Consider the following 13,501-nt stretch of genomic DNA (forward strand, 5'->3'; position numbering starts at 1 on the left):
ACGACTCGATTTAATTTCTTTTTCAACTATGCTTTACGCTAGTCTCTACCTATTTCACGGGAAAATATATGCGGGGACCATATTTTTTTACCAACTGACACGCTAGAAGCATCACAGGCACTCCAGACAGCAGTACCACCAGGCACTTTTCCCGTAATCGCCTCTCTCAGCTCTCCTTGCATTCCTCCATGGTGAAATATATTTCTGAAAGCGAGATTACTGGCCCATTAGCTCAGTTGACTAGAGCGTCGTGCTATTAACGCGAAGGGTTTGGGTTCGATCTCCCCAATGGGCCAACAAGAAAGTCTCATTTTCTTGAAACAATTTTTTAAGTGGGTAAGATCCCGCCCATGGGATAAAGAATTTTTTTGAACTACAATTTTTAGTTTGTCAGTGAATAATTCTTAGCAGAATGAGTGCATTGGCCTTTTATTCGAGCTGATTAGAGCGTCGTGTTCATAGAGTAACCCACTCGCATAGAGTGGAAGGCCCTATGGAAGCGCATGAAGCAATAATCCTAACGGGCCACCTTGTTTTCGAGGCGTGAATTAATATAGTCCGAAGAGCGATGGTGTTGTTTTTCCATTTTTTATAGTATAAACTTACCTTTTATCTAGATATTATACATTTACTTTAGGCGAACTTGTTTATTTCACGCCTCGAAAAGAATACATTGCGTACGAAAAGTGTTAACAAATTTTGTAGATTGATAGCCTAGTATTTAGGTTTTTTGGACTTAAACTCATATTTTAAAATTGCTATATCGTATTTTTTTAAGTTTTAATTTTATTTTTTTTTTGGTTTTTAGTATGTTGAGAAGCGATTCGACAAAAGCACCAGAATTTTCTTCTCCGCGGTTTATTTAATTATAAATGTGAGTAAAACAAATTATCCAATTTCGCATATAATAAAAATAATATCAAATACAAAATGTTCGAGAATCAGAGGCAGATGTCCAATTATTTTCGAAAAGTATCGCTACGGCTCTTTGGTTCACAGACGCTATTATATAGTTTTTCCTCATCATTATTCGTAAATTTGATTTTCTAAATAATGATACTTGCATTTTTATATAATGTTTGCATCGCTTGATTATATTTTGATAAGATTATTTAAGAATAAAAACGTTCTTGTGACTTTTCAATTTCTCAGTAGGAGAAGCTAGATCATATGCACAACCTCGGAGAAGCTAGCGACGTTACGTCGCCTACACTAGATTCGGTCGCGAATAGCAACTGTCGGCTCTTTCATTGTCACCTGTATTATGATATCGCCCTTATTATTAAGGATGGCAATGAATCTATCCGAATCTTCGAAAAAACGACTTCAATAGATAGCCTGGTGTCATCTATAAATAGCAAAGGAAATTAATATTCAAAATAGCGTTACGATAACTTCATCAGAGAACCATTTATAGTTATGATAATTTGACAACTTATAATCTACTCAGCGGACGTAACCCTTAATAAGCCTTTCTATAAAGTCATTACGCTTGCCGAACTTGTTTTAATGTATCGCCTCCGTCCCGAGATACGTATGAGTTCAGTTCAGTTTTGAAGGTTAGATCTTTATAAAAGGGCGACTCGTCAAATTTTAATTGGCTATCATAGTGAAACGTTACTTCTACGTCACGAGTTACGCGCCCGATACATCTAAACAAGAAGGCCAATGTTACTCTATAGAAAGGCCTATTATATATCCTATATAAAATATATTAAAATTACAAAAACCTTAAAATGATTTGAAACGTTGAAAAGTGTATACAGAGAGATAATGTTAAACTAATTTAAATCTAAGACATGTAAATATTTTGACACAAAACAAGGTTTTCATTATTATTGAAATAAAATCATTATTGGGAAAAAAAGTGAAATAGGGAAATGAGGATATAGCAAATGCACTAACGATTAGATATTTAAATGGCAACACCCAAATCCCGTAACTATGCCTCTTTTGTACCACTTGATTGCATGACCGGATAATAATATTCTAGATTTTCCGGAGCTCGGGCAGCAAACCAGTAAATTTCAAACTTCGGTTGGGGCCTTTAAGTAAAAAAGTCTTACAGCTATATAAGAGGAAAAAGCCAGATACTCTAAAATAGGAGCAACACACACAGCACCCTACACAAGGAGTACGCAACCCGTCAACAGTCGTGCATTTTCTTGTGTACATTATTCATTGGTTAGACGCTTTAGCGCCTTCTGCCGTTGGAAGGGGAAATTTGGTAATTGTCTTCTCCCCGCCCGTAAAACGTTCAGCGTAAAGGTTCATCCAATGAAATTTGTACACAGCACTGCCTTAGCGTGATTAAGGCCAGCTGCGTTCTCCTTGTGTTTGTTGCTCCTCCTAGCTATAACTATGGGCTATAGCTTAGCCCATGCGTTCTTCATCATGTTTTGAATTCAATCAAATCTAATTCTCAAAATGTTTAAGTCAGCGTTGAACCGTTGAAATTTGCTGATCGTCATTTGGTACTTCGGGATGGACGTCACCATTCCCAATGGTTGCTCAACAATTTCAACGTCGCTGTAAAGCGTTGATAGCAGTCCTGTTAATAGCACCGGTCTGTTAATTGCTCGGACCGGTTTATTAATGGAAAACCTAGGGATCGCAGGTCATTGGAACCTTATAATTAATTGTAAAATTTCATAAAAATTAAGTAGATGTCATGTTGAATATTTAAGAGCTTTTGTTTTTGCTTGACTTTAGAGTCCCCTCTTTAAGTCCCAATCCCGCGAGAATGTTTTTTTAATGGACAGGATGCAAGCTCCAGCGACTGAGTTCTTTAATATCTGATCTTTTATTTTAATACTCAATAAGATTTCACTACTACCCTCATGTACTGTCTACAGTAAACACTCTCACTTATTTCGGTACTAAATACCTTTACTTATGAATATTCGTGATCGAAAACTATCACTACGGCGTCTTGGGTTCACTTTTTAAGCCTTGATAGCTAGTGGCTAAAGCAGTATAACTCCCAAATAACAAATCTTGGAAAATATTGCTCTTTAGTAAGTTTTCTCAGCCATAATTATCCCTCTCATGCTCCTATACTTTGAGTTTCTTTTTAAATACCTTTCGTTGCGTTTGAATTCTGGCCGTTCTCTCTGACGATTGTTATATTCGCCATAGGGCTTCAGCGAAGGTGCCCCCCGGCACTGGTGAATAGCCATCCCTATATTGGCTAGTCGCTATTCCCCGACTCCGTCTTTGTCATTGGTCCGACAGGCTTACCCCTCGCTCTAGCCCTTTTTCTCTTGGCACTTCTTTCGGCACTTTTTCATAAGCCACCTGTTCCCAAATGTTAGTCCCAGAACTTCGCTTCTTTATTCATTTTGAACTCTTATTGCAAAGAATTGAAAATTGCATTAAAACCAGTACGGTGTAAAAAAAGCATCGGTATCGAGGCTTTCATGTTAGAAAGTAATTTTGGTAAATTGCTTTTAAATATTGAATATGTCAAAGTTAAAGAGTTAGTTATGGTCTCTGACTTTGAAACATGTGTGTACTGTACGGGGCTTAACAACTTCCTGGGGTCATCAAGACCAAGTGCCCTCTTGCTCATGAAAACTTGGTTCATTCCACCTCGGTCTATTGGGCAATTTAAATATGGACGACAAAAGGTTATTGGTTCCACGTGACACTATATCCAACCCGGATGAAATAGGTCACGTGTCCCTGTGTTTAAAACCAGAGGACAGTAGTTTTTGGGTCAACTTCTCCCAGAGGTCTCAGCCCTAGTGAGACTGAGATTACAGTTCGGGTAGTCAACTCTTAGAAGAAGTCTCCGGTTCATTCAATAACAATATACACTATACCCGCGATAACGCGATCCTACGAACATCATCCCTTTTCTTCGATTGGTACTAAGGTACCAGACACTTTCAATGGCCTTCGGGTGTAGAACATTGTTAATATTAATCTAGTACTTAACCCTTCTGGTCAACGTTTAAATAAAGGATTAATTACCTATTCGATCTAATAATAATAATCAGCTAGGCTAATACCCAAGGCACCACCTTAGGCCTAAGTCACCAAGCTACTATTAAAGCCATTAATTCAGGTGGCCGAGTTACAATGCGTGAGAGGGGGGGGCAAGTCCTTCATGCCCCGCGAGCCAACAGCTCCCTACACTCACTATTACCGTTAACCTCAACAAGTTTTTATGGAAGAGGAAACCGAAGAGCTCGGGGGAAAACCCCTGAAACCAGTGGGGAGAGAACATGCAAACTCAACGCAGAAGGAGTTGTTCCGAGTTTCTACCCAGTGCCACAAGCTGGGATCGAATCCGGCTCCTTTTGCTGCGAGGTGAAAGTGCTAACCACTCCGCCTCTGGCATTCAACCTCTGGTCTAGATTTGATACATACCTCAGGTTTCATTTATAATTTTCGGGTTTTATGCATTTCTTGTGTTGTATAAAATTACAACATCAATTTTAAATTTATAAATGTCAATTCCCAATGAGTAAATATTTCATTAACTTAGTACTGAAACCGAAACACATCCCTAAACATTTAAGAGCCAATTATCAGTAAATATATCGCTAACCCCAATAGTGAAAGTAACGCGAGTGATCGGGACAAAATAACTTGTTAGTGGGATCTATGCCAATTCAAATTTAATTTCTCTTTTTTTATCCTCTTATTCCAAAGCATTGCAAACCCTGCTAGAGCAGACGCTATTAGTTTCCCTCAACGTTATTCGTAAACTAATAATGAAACTTGCATTTTAATATAATATTTGGTCGGTAGACTTAAAAACATTATTTACTTCTACACGAAATAAAATTATAATGGTACTAAAATATCTCATTATGCGACTGTGATATAATTGAATATCACTCGAAACGGTGGTCAATTTCTAACAGCACGGACAGAAAACGTTATGGAAAGCCATAAGCCTCCCCTAAATATTAAGCGAAAACCGGTGACATCACTCGCGTCTGCGCATGAGGGAAGAGAGAACAATTCAGTCCAGCTGCAATCTTAGCTATTCCTCTCCATTACACATGATACTACAAACCTCATTTTAGCGACCTATAAGTTATCAAATGACCTGGGATCCTATTTGCCAAACTTAATACGGACCTATCATTTATATTGGTTCCTTAAGCGGTTGCTGATAAATAATAGCTGCAAACGGATATCACGATCAATGAAGATTTTCATACCCCGTTCATCAGACGGTAAAATAAATTCCAACGGCTTTCCGGCCTTGGGAAATCAGTTTTCTACTATTTTTATTTGATATTATTACTGCATTTGTTTTCAGCTTGTTTTTAATGCGGTACATCTTTACGTTCCCGCCATCACGGTGACTACAGTAACTGGAATTTCTTACTGGATTACTCTGGCAGCATCTGGACTCGTCTGTACGCTGTACTGCGTCATTGTAAGTAACTCTTACATAAAGGCAACTCTGTTTCAAACATTTACTTTAATATAAATATAAATATTATTTAAATATATTTATTATAACTATAATTTAAATAATAATATAAATATTTATATTATTTAATTATAATTATAATAACTTTAAGTTAAATAATTATATAAATATTAATACTATTTAATTATAATTATGACTACTTTAATTTATCATAATATTAATATAAATATTATATAATGATAATTATGATTTAAATAATAATTATGATTTAAATAATAATTATGATTTAAATAATAATAATAATAATAATAAAATGTTTTCATAATATTTAGGCTTAAAGAACTCTAGTTTTTTCCAAAAGAAATTAAATCAAAACTTAAACGTAGGATTTCTCTAAAGAAAAATTTTCAATACATAAATAAATATTGAAATTCTATCCTTCTTTATACTTATAGAAAGCATAAGATATATCAAATTGGGTTTATTCATCGTATGAACAGTTACCGTTGTTGGTAGCGATAAGTGACGTTAACGCGGTAGCTTTCCCGTATCACGTGACCGCCAACGGGAAAATCATAATTTTAAAATTGGTGGACCAAACATGTCATGGCCGGGAGTAGTGGCGTACTCCTGTAAATCCAAGTGTCAGGGAGGCAGAGTTTGTGGAAGGCCGTGTGAGGACGACCACCAATCCCCCCCCGTATCCCCCCGTTGGCGTGGCCGTTACACATATCTCGCCCTGATTAATCAGATCTTCGCCAGGCTCGCGGTCTTCTCAGACTCAATCAGCCCTTATTTCTTCCTTCTTTGAATAAAAAAAACGAACATGTCATGGGGTATACTTCCCGACGTTCATAAAAACGTATTGAAAATGGAACATGTGCGCATAAAGTTTTCTAAGAGCAACGAATCGCTAAGGCATAGAAACAATGCAAAATGTTTGTCATAACCTCAAATCTGCGAACCTTTTATGGCCTAGTGTGATACTTCTGTCGTTAGAAGTATATTATAAACAACAACAAGCCCGTTACCGTGGAAACTCTAGGTGCGTTTGGCCGCGACGGCTTAGCCCTGGTACATTCCATCGGTCGCCGGCTTCGCTTAGCAAGTGGCGAGATCCGATCCGTCGAGTATACCTCAAGCAACGGATTACTATCGCCATCCAACCCGGAAACGCGGCTTCGGTGCTGAACACGTTCCATCCCGGGGCCTCCCTCGAGGACTTTCTATCATCTCTTTAGATTTCTTGTAATCAATACACTGATAGAACTAGCTTTAAAATGGTGTCTTAGCATTTTGAAATTAATAACTATTTAATAATATAAAACAAACCACTTTCATTTATCTTACGCAGTTTGATTAAAAATATATTTTAAAATTGGTAAAAGGTTTTTTTTTAAAATGTTTCGCCATGTTTAAGACATATAACCAAACGTAGCCTTCACCACTTTTGAAAAATACTTATCGTAGTTTCAGCTAAGACCAATAATATAATATATTAAATGACGAATTGGGGTGGTTGTCATACTTCCGCCAATGTATCGGGTGTTAGTATTATACAAAAACCAGTTCTACGAACTGAAAAAACTAACTGGCGTTAGTATCGGGCGGGATTTGAACCCGAGCCTTCCTGCGCGACCGGTGAGCGTTCTACCACAGAATCACGGATACAAAAGAAACTCTTCCGAGGAAAAGTATATTTTGGCTTGCCAACTTGTTATTTTCCTCTTTGGTGGTATATTGCCTATAGATTGCTGGCGATTTTGGTTTCGTCCTATGCAACCTCCAAACACATTTTTACGATGGGAGTCCAAAATACTGGATGTTTATTCGAAACGATGTTTGAGAAACGATGGTTCCATCTCTCACATTGGTTGTTAATTCTATCAGCGTCATTCAGGGTCATCTCATGAACGCGCCACACATTTGGTGGAAATATTGGCGGTACTTTACGAATTCATACCATTGTAGATTTTTCACCTTTAATACGTCTAAAGGGACCATTGACAAACGTAGCGTCAAAATAGTTCACCGCATCAACTGCAACTTCGTTAGATATAGTCCTTAAGTAGGTCATTCCTTATCTATAGTTTTTTTCTAAACCAAGAGTTTGAATTTTCCAAAATGTGCTTTGGGTATAGCGCGTCGCACACTGAAAGGTTTTTTGTCTCAGCAACTATTGCTGGTACACTCTGTTCAAAAAGTCTTTGCCCATGGGAGATTTCGAACATTTTCGCCCGTCATTTCTTGTATAGTTGCATCAAGTTGAAGCGGACATCGGTAGTAGATAAATAAAATGTTTAGCTACAAATTGGCCAAAATAATTTTCTGCATAGACTTATAATTTGGCCTATTTTGTCCAACTTTTTTATTTTTGATCTCAGGTCATTTTAAACCCGATTTTCGTGTTTTCCGGGATTGATTTATATTTAGTAAGTGTTGGAATTATTCAAATCGACGCATTTGTTCAAAAGATATTAACCAATTCGTTTTCACAGAAATTGAGAAATATCTAAACATCTCACCAAACCATTTAATATAATATATGTTGACGGGTTTTGTTGCCATCTATAGTTCCTAGAAGTAATATTTTTTGTTTAATTCTAAATATGTAACAAATTGAAGGTTAACATAAATATTTTCTGGTACCGACGACAATATATCACCCATTGCAGTCACGAAAAATGGCGCTGGTGCTGGCGACCTGCTGTTAAGACGAAACGTCGGTTTCGTACCGACTTCAACTTTGTTGAACATTTTGACGCTACTCTTGGCTTCGGGCTCTAATGCCACGACATTCCATCTCTTTCTAACCAATTAGAATACGGCGGGATATTAATAATTTTTCAAATTCCAAATAATGCACCATGCGAGGAAGCACGTATAAATTTATTTATTTTTTTATATTTTATCCACCAGAAAAGAACGGTAATTAAATATAAATTAATTATAAAATTATTAATTTAAGTATTTTATCTATTATATTTTTTATTTTGAAAAAGTATATTTGGTTTATCCAAGTATCCCAATAATCATTTAATAATTATTAATTATATTGTTTCAAATGAATTTTGAGTAATACTAAGCGCAATTTAAGTCACGGAAATGAAAACAAAGGAATGCGCGCGCATCCTACGTTGTTTCTGATTCCGGTAGTAGCGAACGCATAGTGTGCAATAGCCAAAACGTAAGCTAACATCAGCGTCAGCTTCTATTGGCAATGACGGGAAAAACTAATTAAGATTAAAAAATAATAATCGTCAACTTGAAGAAATGTTTTGACAGTGTGCGACGGGCTTAAGATGATAAAAGCTACCTTGGATTAACAAATATTCACCAAGAGTAGATTTCGCGGCTTGCATCACAGCTTTCTCAAAATCCACATATATAGTTACAACACAACCATCAATTAAAACATGAAATAATACTTTGTAAGTTTACTGAGCTTTCTTTTCAAAAGCCCGTAAGCTGCGGTAACGAACACATTGTTCACTTCCACTATAATGAGGTAAAGTTGTAAAAATAGGTGTTTACTTCCACTCTAATGACGTAAAGTTGTAAAAATATGTGTTCTCTTCCACTCTAATGACGTAAAGTTGTAAAAATAGGTGTTCTCTTCGACTCTAATGACGTAAAGTTGTAAAAATAGGTAATCACTTTCAATCTAATGACGTAAAGTTAGAAATGTAGATGTTCACTTCCACTCTAATGACGTAAAGTTATAAAAATAGGTATTTACTTCCACCCTATTGACGGAAAGTTATAAAAATAGGTATTTACTTCCACCCTATTGACGGAAAGTTGTAAAAATAGGTGTGAAGCTTTTGTGAAATTGCCATCCATACACTACACATCCGTTTTGCAAAGGTTCTCGAAACCCTAATAAGTTGAGAAAATGATCATTTTTTTTAGGTTCTTGGCCGTTACCGTGGAATAAAAATCGCCTATTATTAGCCCCTAAATTTTTACACCAGTCACCTTCAATTGATTATTTCTCTAGACTTTGATGCTGCTTTGGTTTGTTTTTTCATCCTTAGTGTCGAATTCGCCTCTTAAAAGTGTCCTCCCATGGTATAAGTGACTTAGTATCGTATCGACACTAAGTGAATTTACTGCTTCTGCGAACAATTCAAACGGATATGTCCGAGACATTCAGGCTATTTCTTTAATGTTTGAAACACATTTGCTTACCTTTACTCCTTCCATATCCGACGGATGATTATGAATAGAAGTTAGGTTGGGGTCATTCACATCTAATATTGTTTTAAGTATTGCTTTGAATTTCATGGAACCGGATTTATTACACCGCCAGTGAATATTACACTTTCCTCTTAAATGTGCAATATACATTCAAAAAAATTCAAATGGTTTTTTGATTTTTTAGGCATAGATTATATAGTTTTGTATTTTTGTGCGTGGCCCTAGGCATATCAAGCTGAGACGAGCGGACTAAATTGTCCCACCCACTCTGTATGTGTTAATACGCTGACATGGAAGAATGAATGGTGTGTGAATGTTAACCTTAAATAATAAAATACATTGTTATTTAATTATAATCGAACTTATGACAGGATACACGGCAAACTAAGAGCATATCATTAGCGTGATTTCAAATTACCCATTTTAGCACTGTAAGGAATGAATCAACGTTCACTAACAATATATTAGCAGTACCCTGTTTACCTCATGTTTAGAAAAACCACGCCTCTAATCCTTCTCCAGATAAATGGGGAAGACATGCCACTCGCCACCTCATCGCTCTCCCTATCCGAAAAACTCGAAAAGAGAGACTATATTTGCAGCTGCATATTCTCAAATAACGTTAATTTATTCTTGGCACTGTTCATAATCTTTGCCTTGATTAACTTAACATAAAAATATTTTTTTATTTTGGAATTCGATATAATGTAGGGTGGTTTGAAGGCGGTGATATGGACAGATGTTTTCCAAACAGTTCTGATGTTCATCAGCGTGATAATAGTGACCATAGTGGCCCTAGCTGACGTCGGTGGTTTTCAGAGGGCTTGGAGCATCACATTCAGTGGAAACCTTCATCAACATTTCACGTTCGTTTTTTTTTATACTTTTCTTGTGACACTTATTTGCCGATGTGAATGGTGTAATGTAACATGTATTAATTAAAGGGCCACACCGGCGTTTGAATTTAACCTGTTGCACGTGCTAGTTTCCAGAATATGTTTGGTCATATCTGCTACCACCTGCTAAATTTGGGATAAATTTTTTAAATTCCGGTGTGGCCGTTAAAGTCATAGGAACGTTTCACAGTTAGGTTTCGTTTGGTTGGCATGCTGTAAAATGGAAATTAAGAGGAGATTGACCTCTGAGGTTTCACGACAGCTTACAGTTTTTCAAGGTTCCTAGTCAAGGGAATTTCAACCTCGTACATTTATATGAATTACAAGATCGATAAAAATGGGGGAATTTCTTGAGACGAAGAAAACTGACAGCTGTTGAAAATTATAAACATTTATTTTATAGAGTTTCTTATCTTCTTGTTATCGAACATCTTGTACTATATGAAAGATAGTTTTTATCATTTCTACATACATAAGTTTACCATTAATTGATTGAATGCACTTGCTTCATTTTGTTCAACAAAAAATAACTGTCTTCATTTAGCTTGACTAACTAAACCCTATGCGAGTAGTTTTTAAATTGTTTTTTCAACATGTTACCAGAGCATAGTAGGTTAAATTAGTTGAACTCGTGCTCTTGTGTTGTCCACTTAGTGAACTTTTCAGTCGGTCGCTGTTGTTCCTTATCGTCAATTGTTCATTGCTGATGGAACATGATGGTAATGCAAGATATTTCTGAATTCGATTAGTTGCAGAGGTCATCGGATTGGAGGAGATCCTGTTGATGGACAAACAAGGCACTTATAAAGTCAACAAAGGAGAGCTAACCATTCCTCTTCTTCTTTCAACGGAAGCTACTATCGCGAAGCAAGCAGAGCCTGCAAAGAAGATTTCAACTTGGGAGGAAGGCACTTCGGCAGCCAAGATTCGTTTTTCTTTCCATTCAAACGATAAAAAGATAAAATCTGGAGACGGAGCAGCAGGTGCTGAATTTGTAGTTTGAGTGATCTTTAAGGACTCGTTGACAAAATATATTGAACATTCAGATAAGGAAACGAGAAGCAGCCAGTTGTTGATCGGCGACGCAGCATTAAACGTTGATAATACAAACCATACGTGTGTCAAGTCTGACTGGTACACCTAGTACGATAAATTTAAAGCTTATCCCTATCACTCTAGGAACTGAAAATAACACTTACGCACTTGATAAGGGCAGTTTTGAAGCTGAAGCGATCATCATACTAAATTTGTCCAAGATTTCAGCTAACATCCAGAATCTGAAACACAACATGCACTCCATCATGTGATGTCGGGTGACATATGCACTTCAATCGAGATGTAACCACAAAACGGGTGGTAGATCTACATAATGAATCTTTACATCAGAAGATAGGAAGCCAACACCTTACGGCATCTGTGGAGCCTGCATCGAAGGAAAAAAAGTTGTTAAACGTCGAGCGTCGTCCGTTCATGGAGAAATCCCATAATGAACCAAAACGCATTACAGCCTACGTCAATAATACAATAGAGTTATTGCCATATATAAGGGGCAATTATTTCCCTTGCTAAACGGATGATTTCTTAAGATTCAGGATAACTGTCTTCTGGAAAGAAAAGCAACAAGTTCGACAAGCTGTAGAAAATGTTGTGAATTTCACAGAGAAGAAAGAGTGGGTATCCTTTAAAGTCAATTTTTCCGGATGGCTGAGGATAGTTTGATACTAGACACGTTGTGGATATTCTGTCGCTGATTGCAGCTCATTTTCAAAAATCTAATCCCTATAAGCCGCAGCAGAATGGGTGTGCCGACCGTCAGAATCGCACTTTCTTGGATATGGTCGGAACTATGTTGAAAGCTAAAACATTGCGTAATAGTTTATGAGTTGAAGGGAAGTAGCGCTGTGAAGTGTTCCATGGCGGAGACTCCACAGTTTCAAGATATTCAGCAGTCTGCTACTTCAAGGCACCTCACGAAATAAGAAAATGGGATCGTTAAGGAATAAGAGGCATGTGCTCGAAATAATTTAGATTTTAAAGTCAGATAGATTGTCCTCAGCAAAGTGTTTTTCTACGAACCGGATAATTGCTGTCGTCAAAGATATTGTGTCTTTAGAGTTCGAGGACACAGATGAAAATAGCTGCTGGATGCTATGAAGGATTTTCCAGTCGAAACGAAAATTGACTAGTCACACCTCTATATACTTCAAGAAACTTGCCAACTCAACAATACTCACCAGCGATGATATCCCAGGTTTGACAAGCAACGAAACTACGTAGAAAATGGGAAATCCAAGATTTCCAATTAATGCAATAAGACCAATAACAATACCTGGAATCTAAGTGAGTTACCAGCGTTGGCCAGACTAGTCGTACCGGTGTATTCGCATATAGAAGGCGTCGCAGTCCTGTTACATGATGTGGGATGGTCTCAACCGTCTTGAGTATAATATAAAACACGAAACTGCAAGTTCGACATCAGGAGCGTAGTGAAGCACTTCGGTTTGGGGAAGAAAATTAATTTTTGCCAACTCAAAGCCTAAAATTTTGCCAACTTTATAAAATATATTTTTCACTTTCAACTGTTTAATAAAAGATATAGTAAATGGCTTTTATTTAATAATTTTTATATAAAATACAATCAAATGGATTATGATAAATGTTCAGTAAACCCAGTTTTAACGCTTATGGTTTAAAAACTACGCTCAAAGTGTTGAGCGGCTCGGTTTGGCGAGAAGTTACGAACTTCCAACGGAGAGAGAATTCTCGAGGTATTTTGGCGCTAGGCTGGGGTACACGAAGAAATGAGAAGTGCTTAGACGACACTAAAACAATTATAATAAAGAGCCAATCTCTACAAGTTTCTAGGGAAAGGGGAAAACCCCTTAAACCAGCTGGAAGAGAGCTTGCAAACTCTACACTGACGGAGTTTTACCGCGTTTTCACGCAGTGCCATAAGATGGGATCGAACCAGCTCTTCTTGCTGCGAAGCGAAAGTGCTAACCACTGCACT

At 37.0% G+C, this 13,501-nt stretch overlaps 1 non-coding gene across 1 annotated transcript; it reads left to right on the plus strand.

Moving 5' to 3' along the window:
• The first annotated feature begins 221 nt into the window (after positions 1 to 221).
• On the plus strand, positions 222 to 296 carry TRNAN-AUU (transfer RNA asparagine (anticodon AUU)). Its single transcript has one exon. It is a non-coding gene; the product is annotated as a tRNA-Asn (tRNA).
• Positions 297 to 13,501: the final 13,205 nt, after the last annotated feature.

This window comes from Leiobunum rupestre, chromosome 3 (assembly GCF_980474605.1).
Source record: "Leiobunum rupestre chromosome 3, qqLeiRupe1.1.hap1, whole genome shotgun sequence".
NCBI lineage: Eukaryota > Metazoa > Arthropoda > Arachnida > Opiliones > Sclerosomatidae > Leiobunum > Leiobunum rupestre.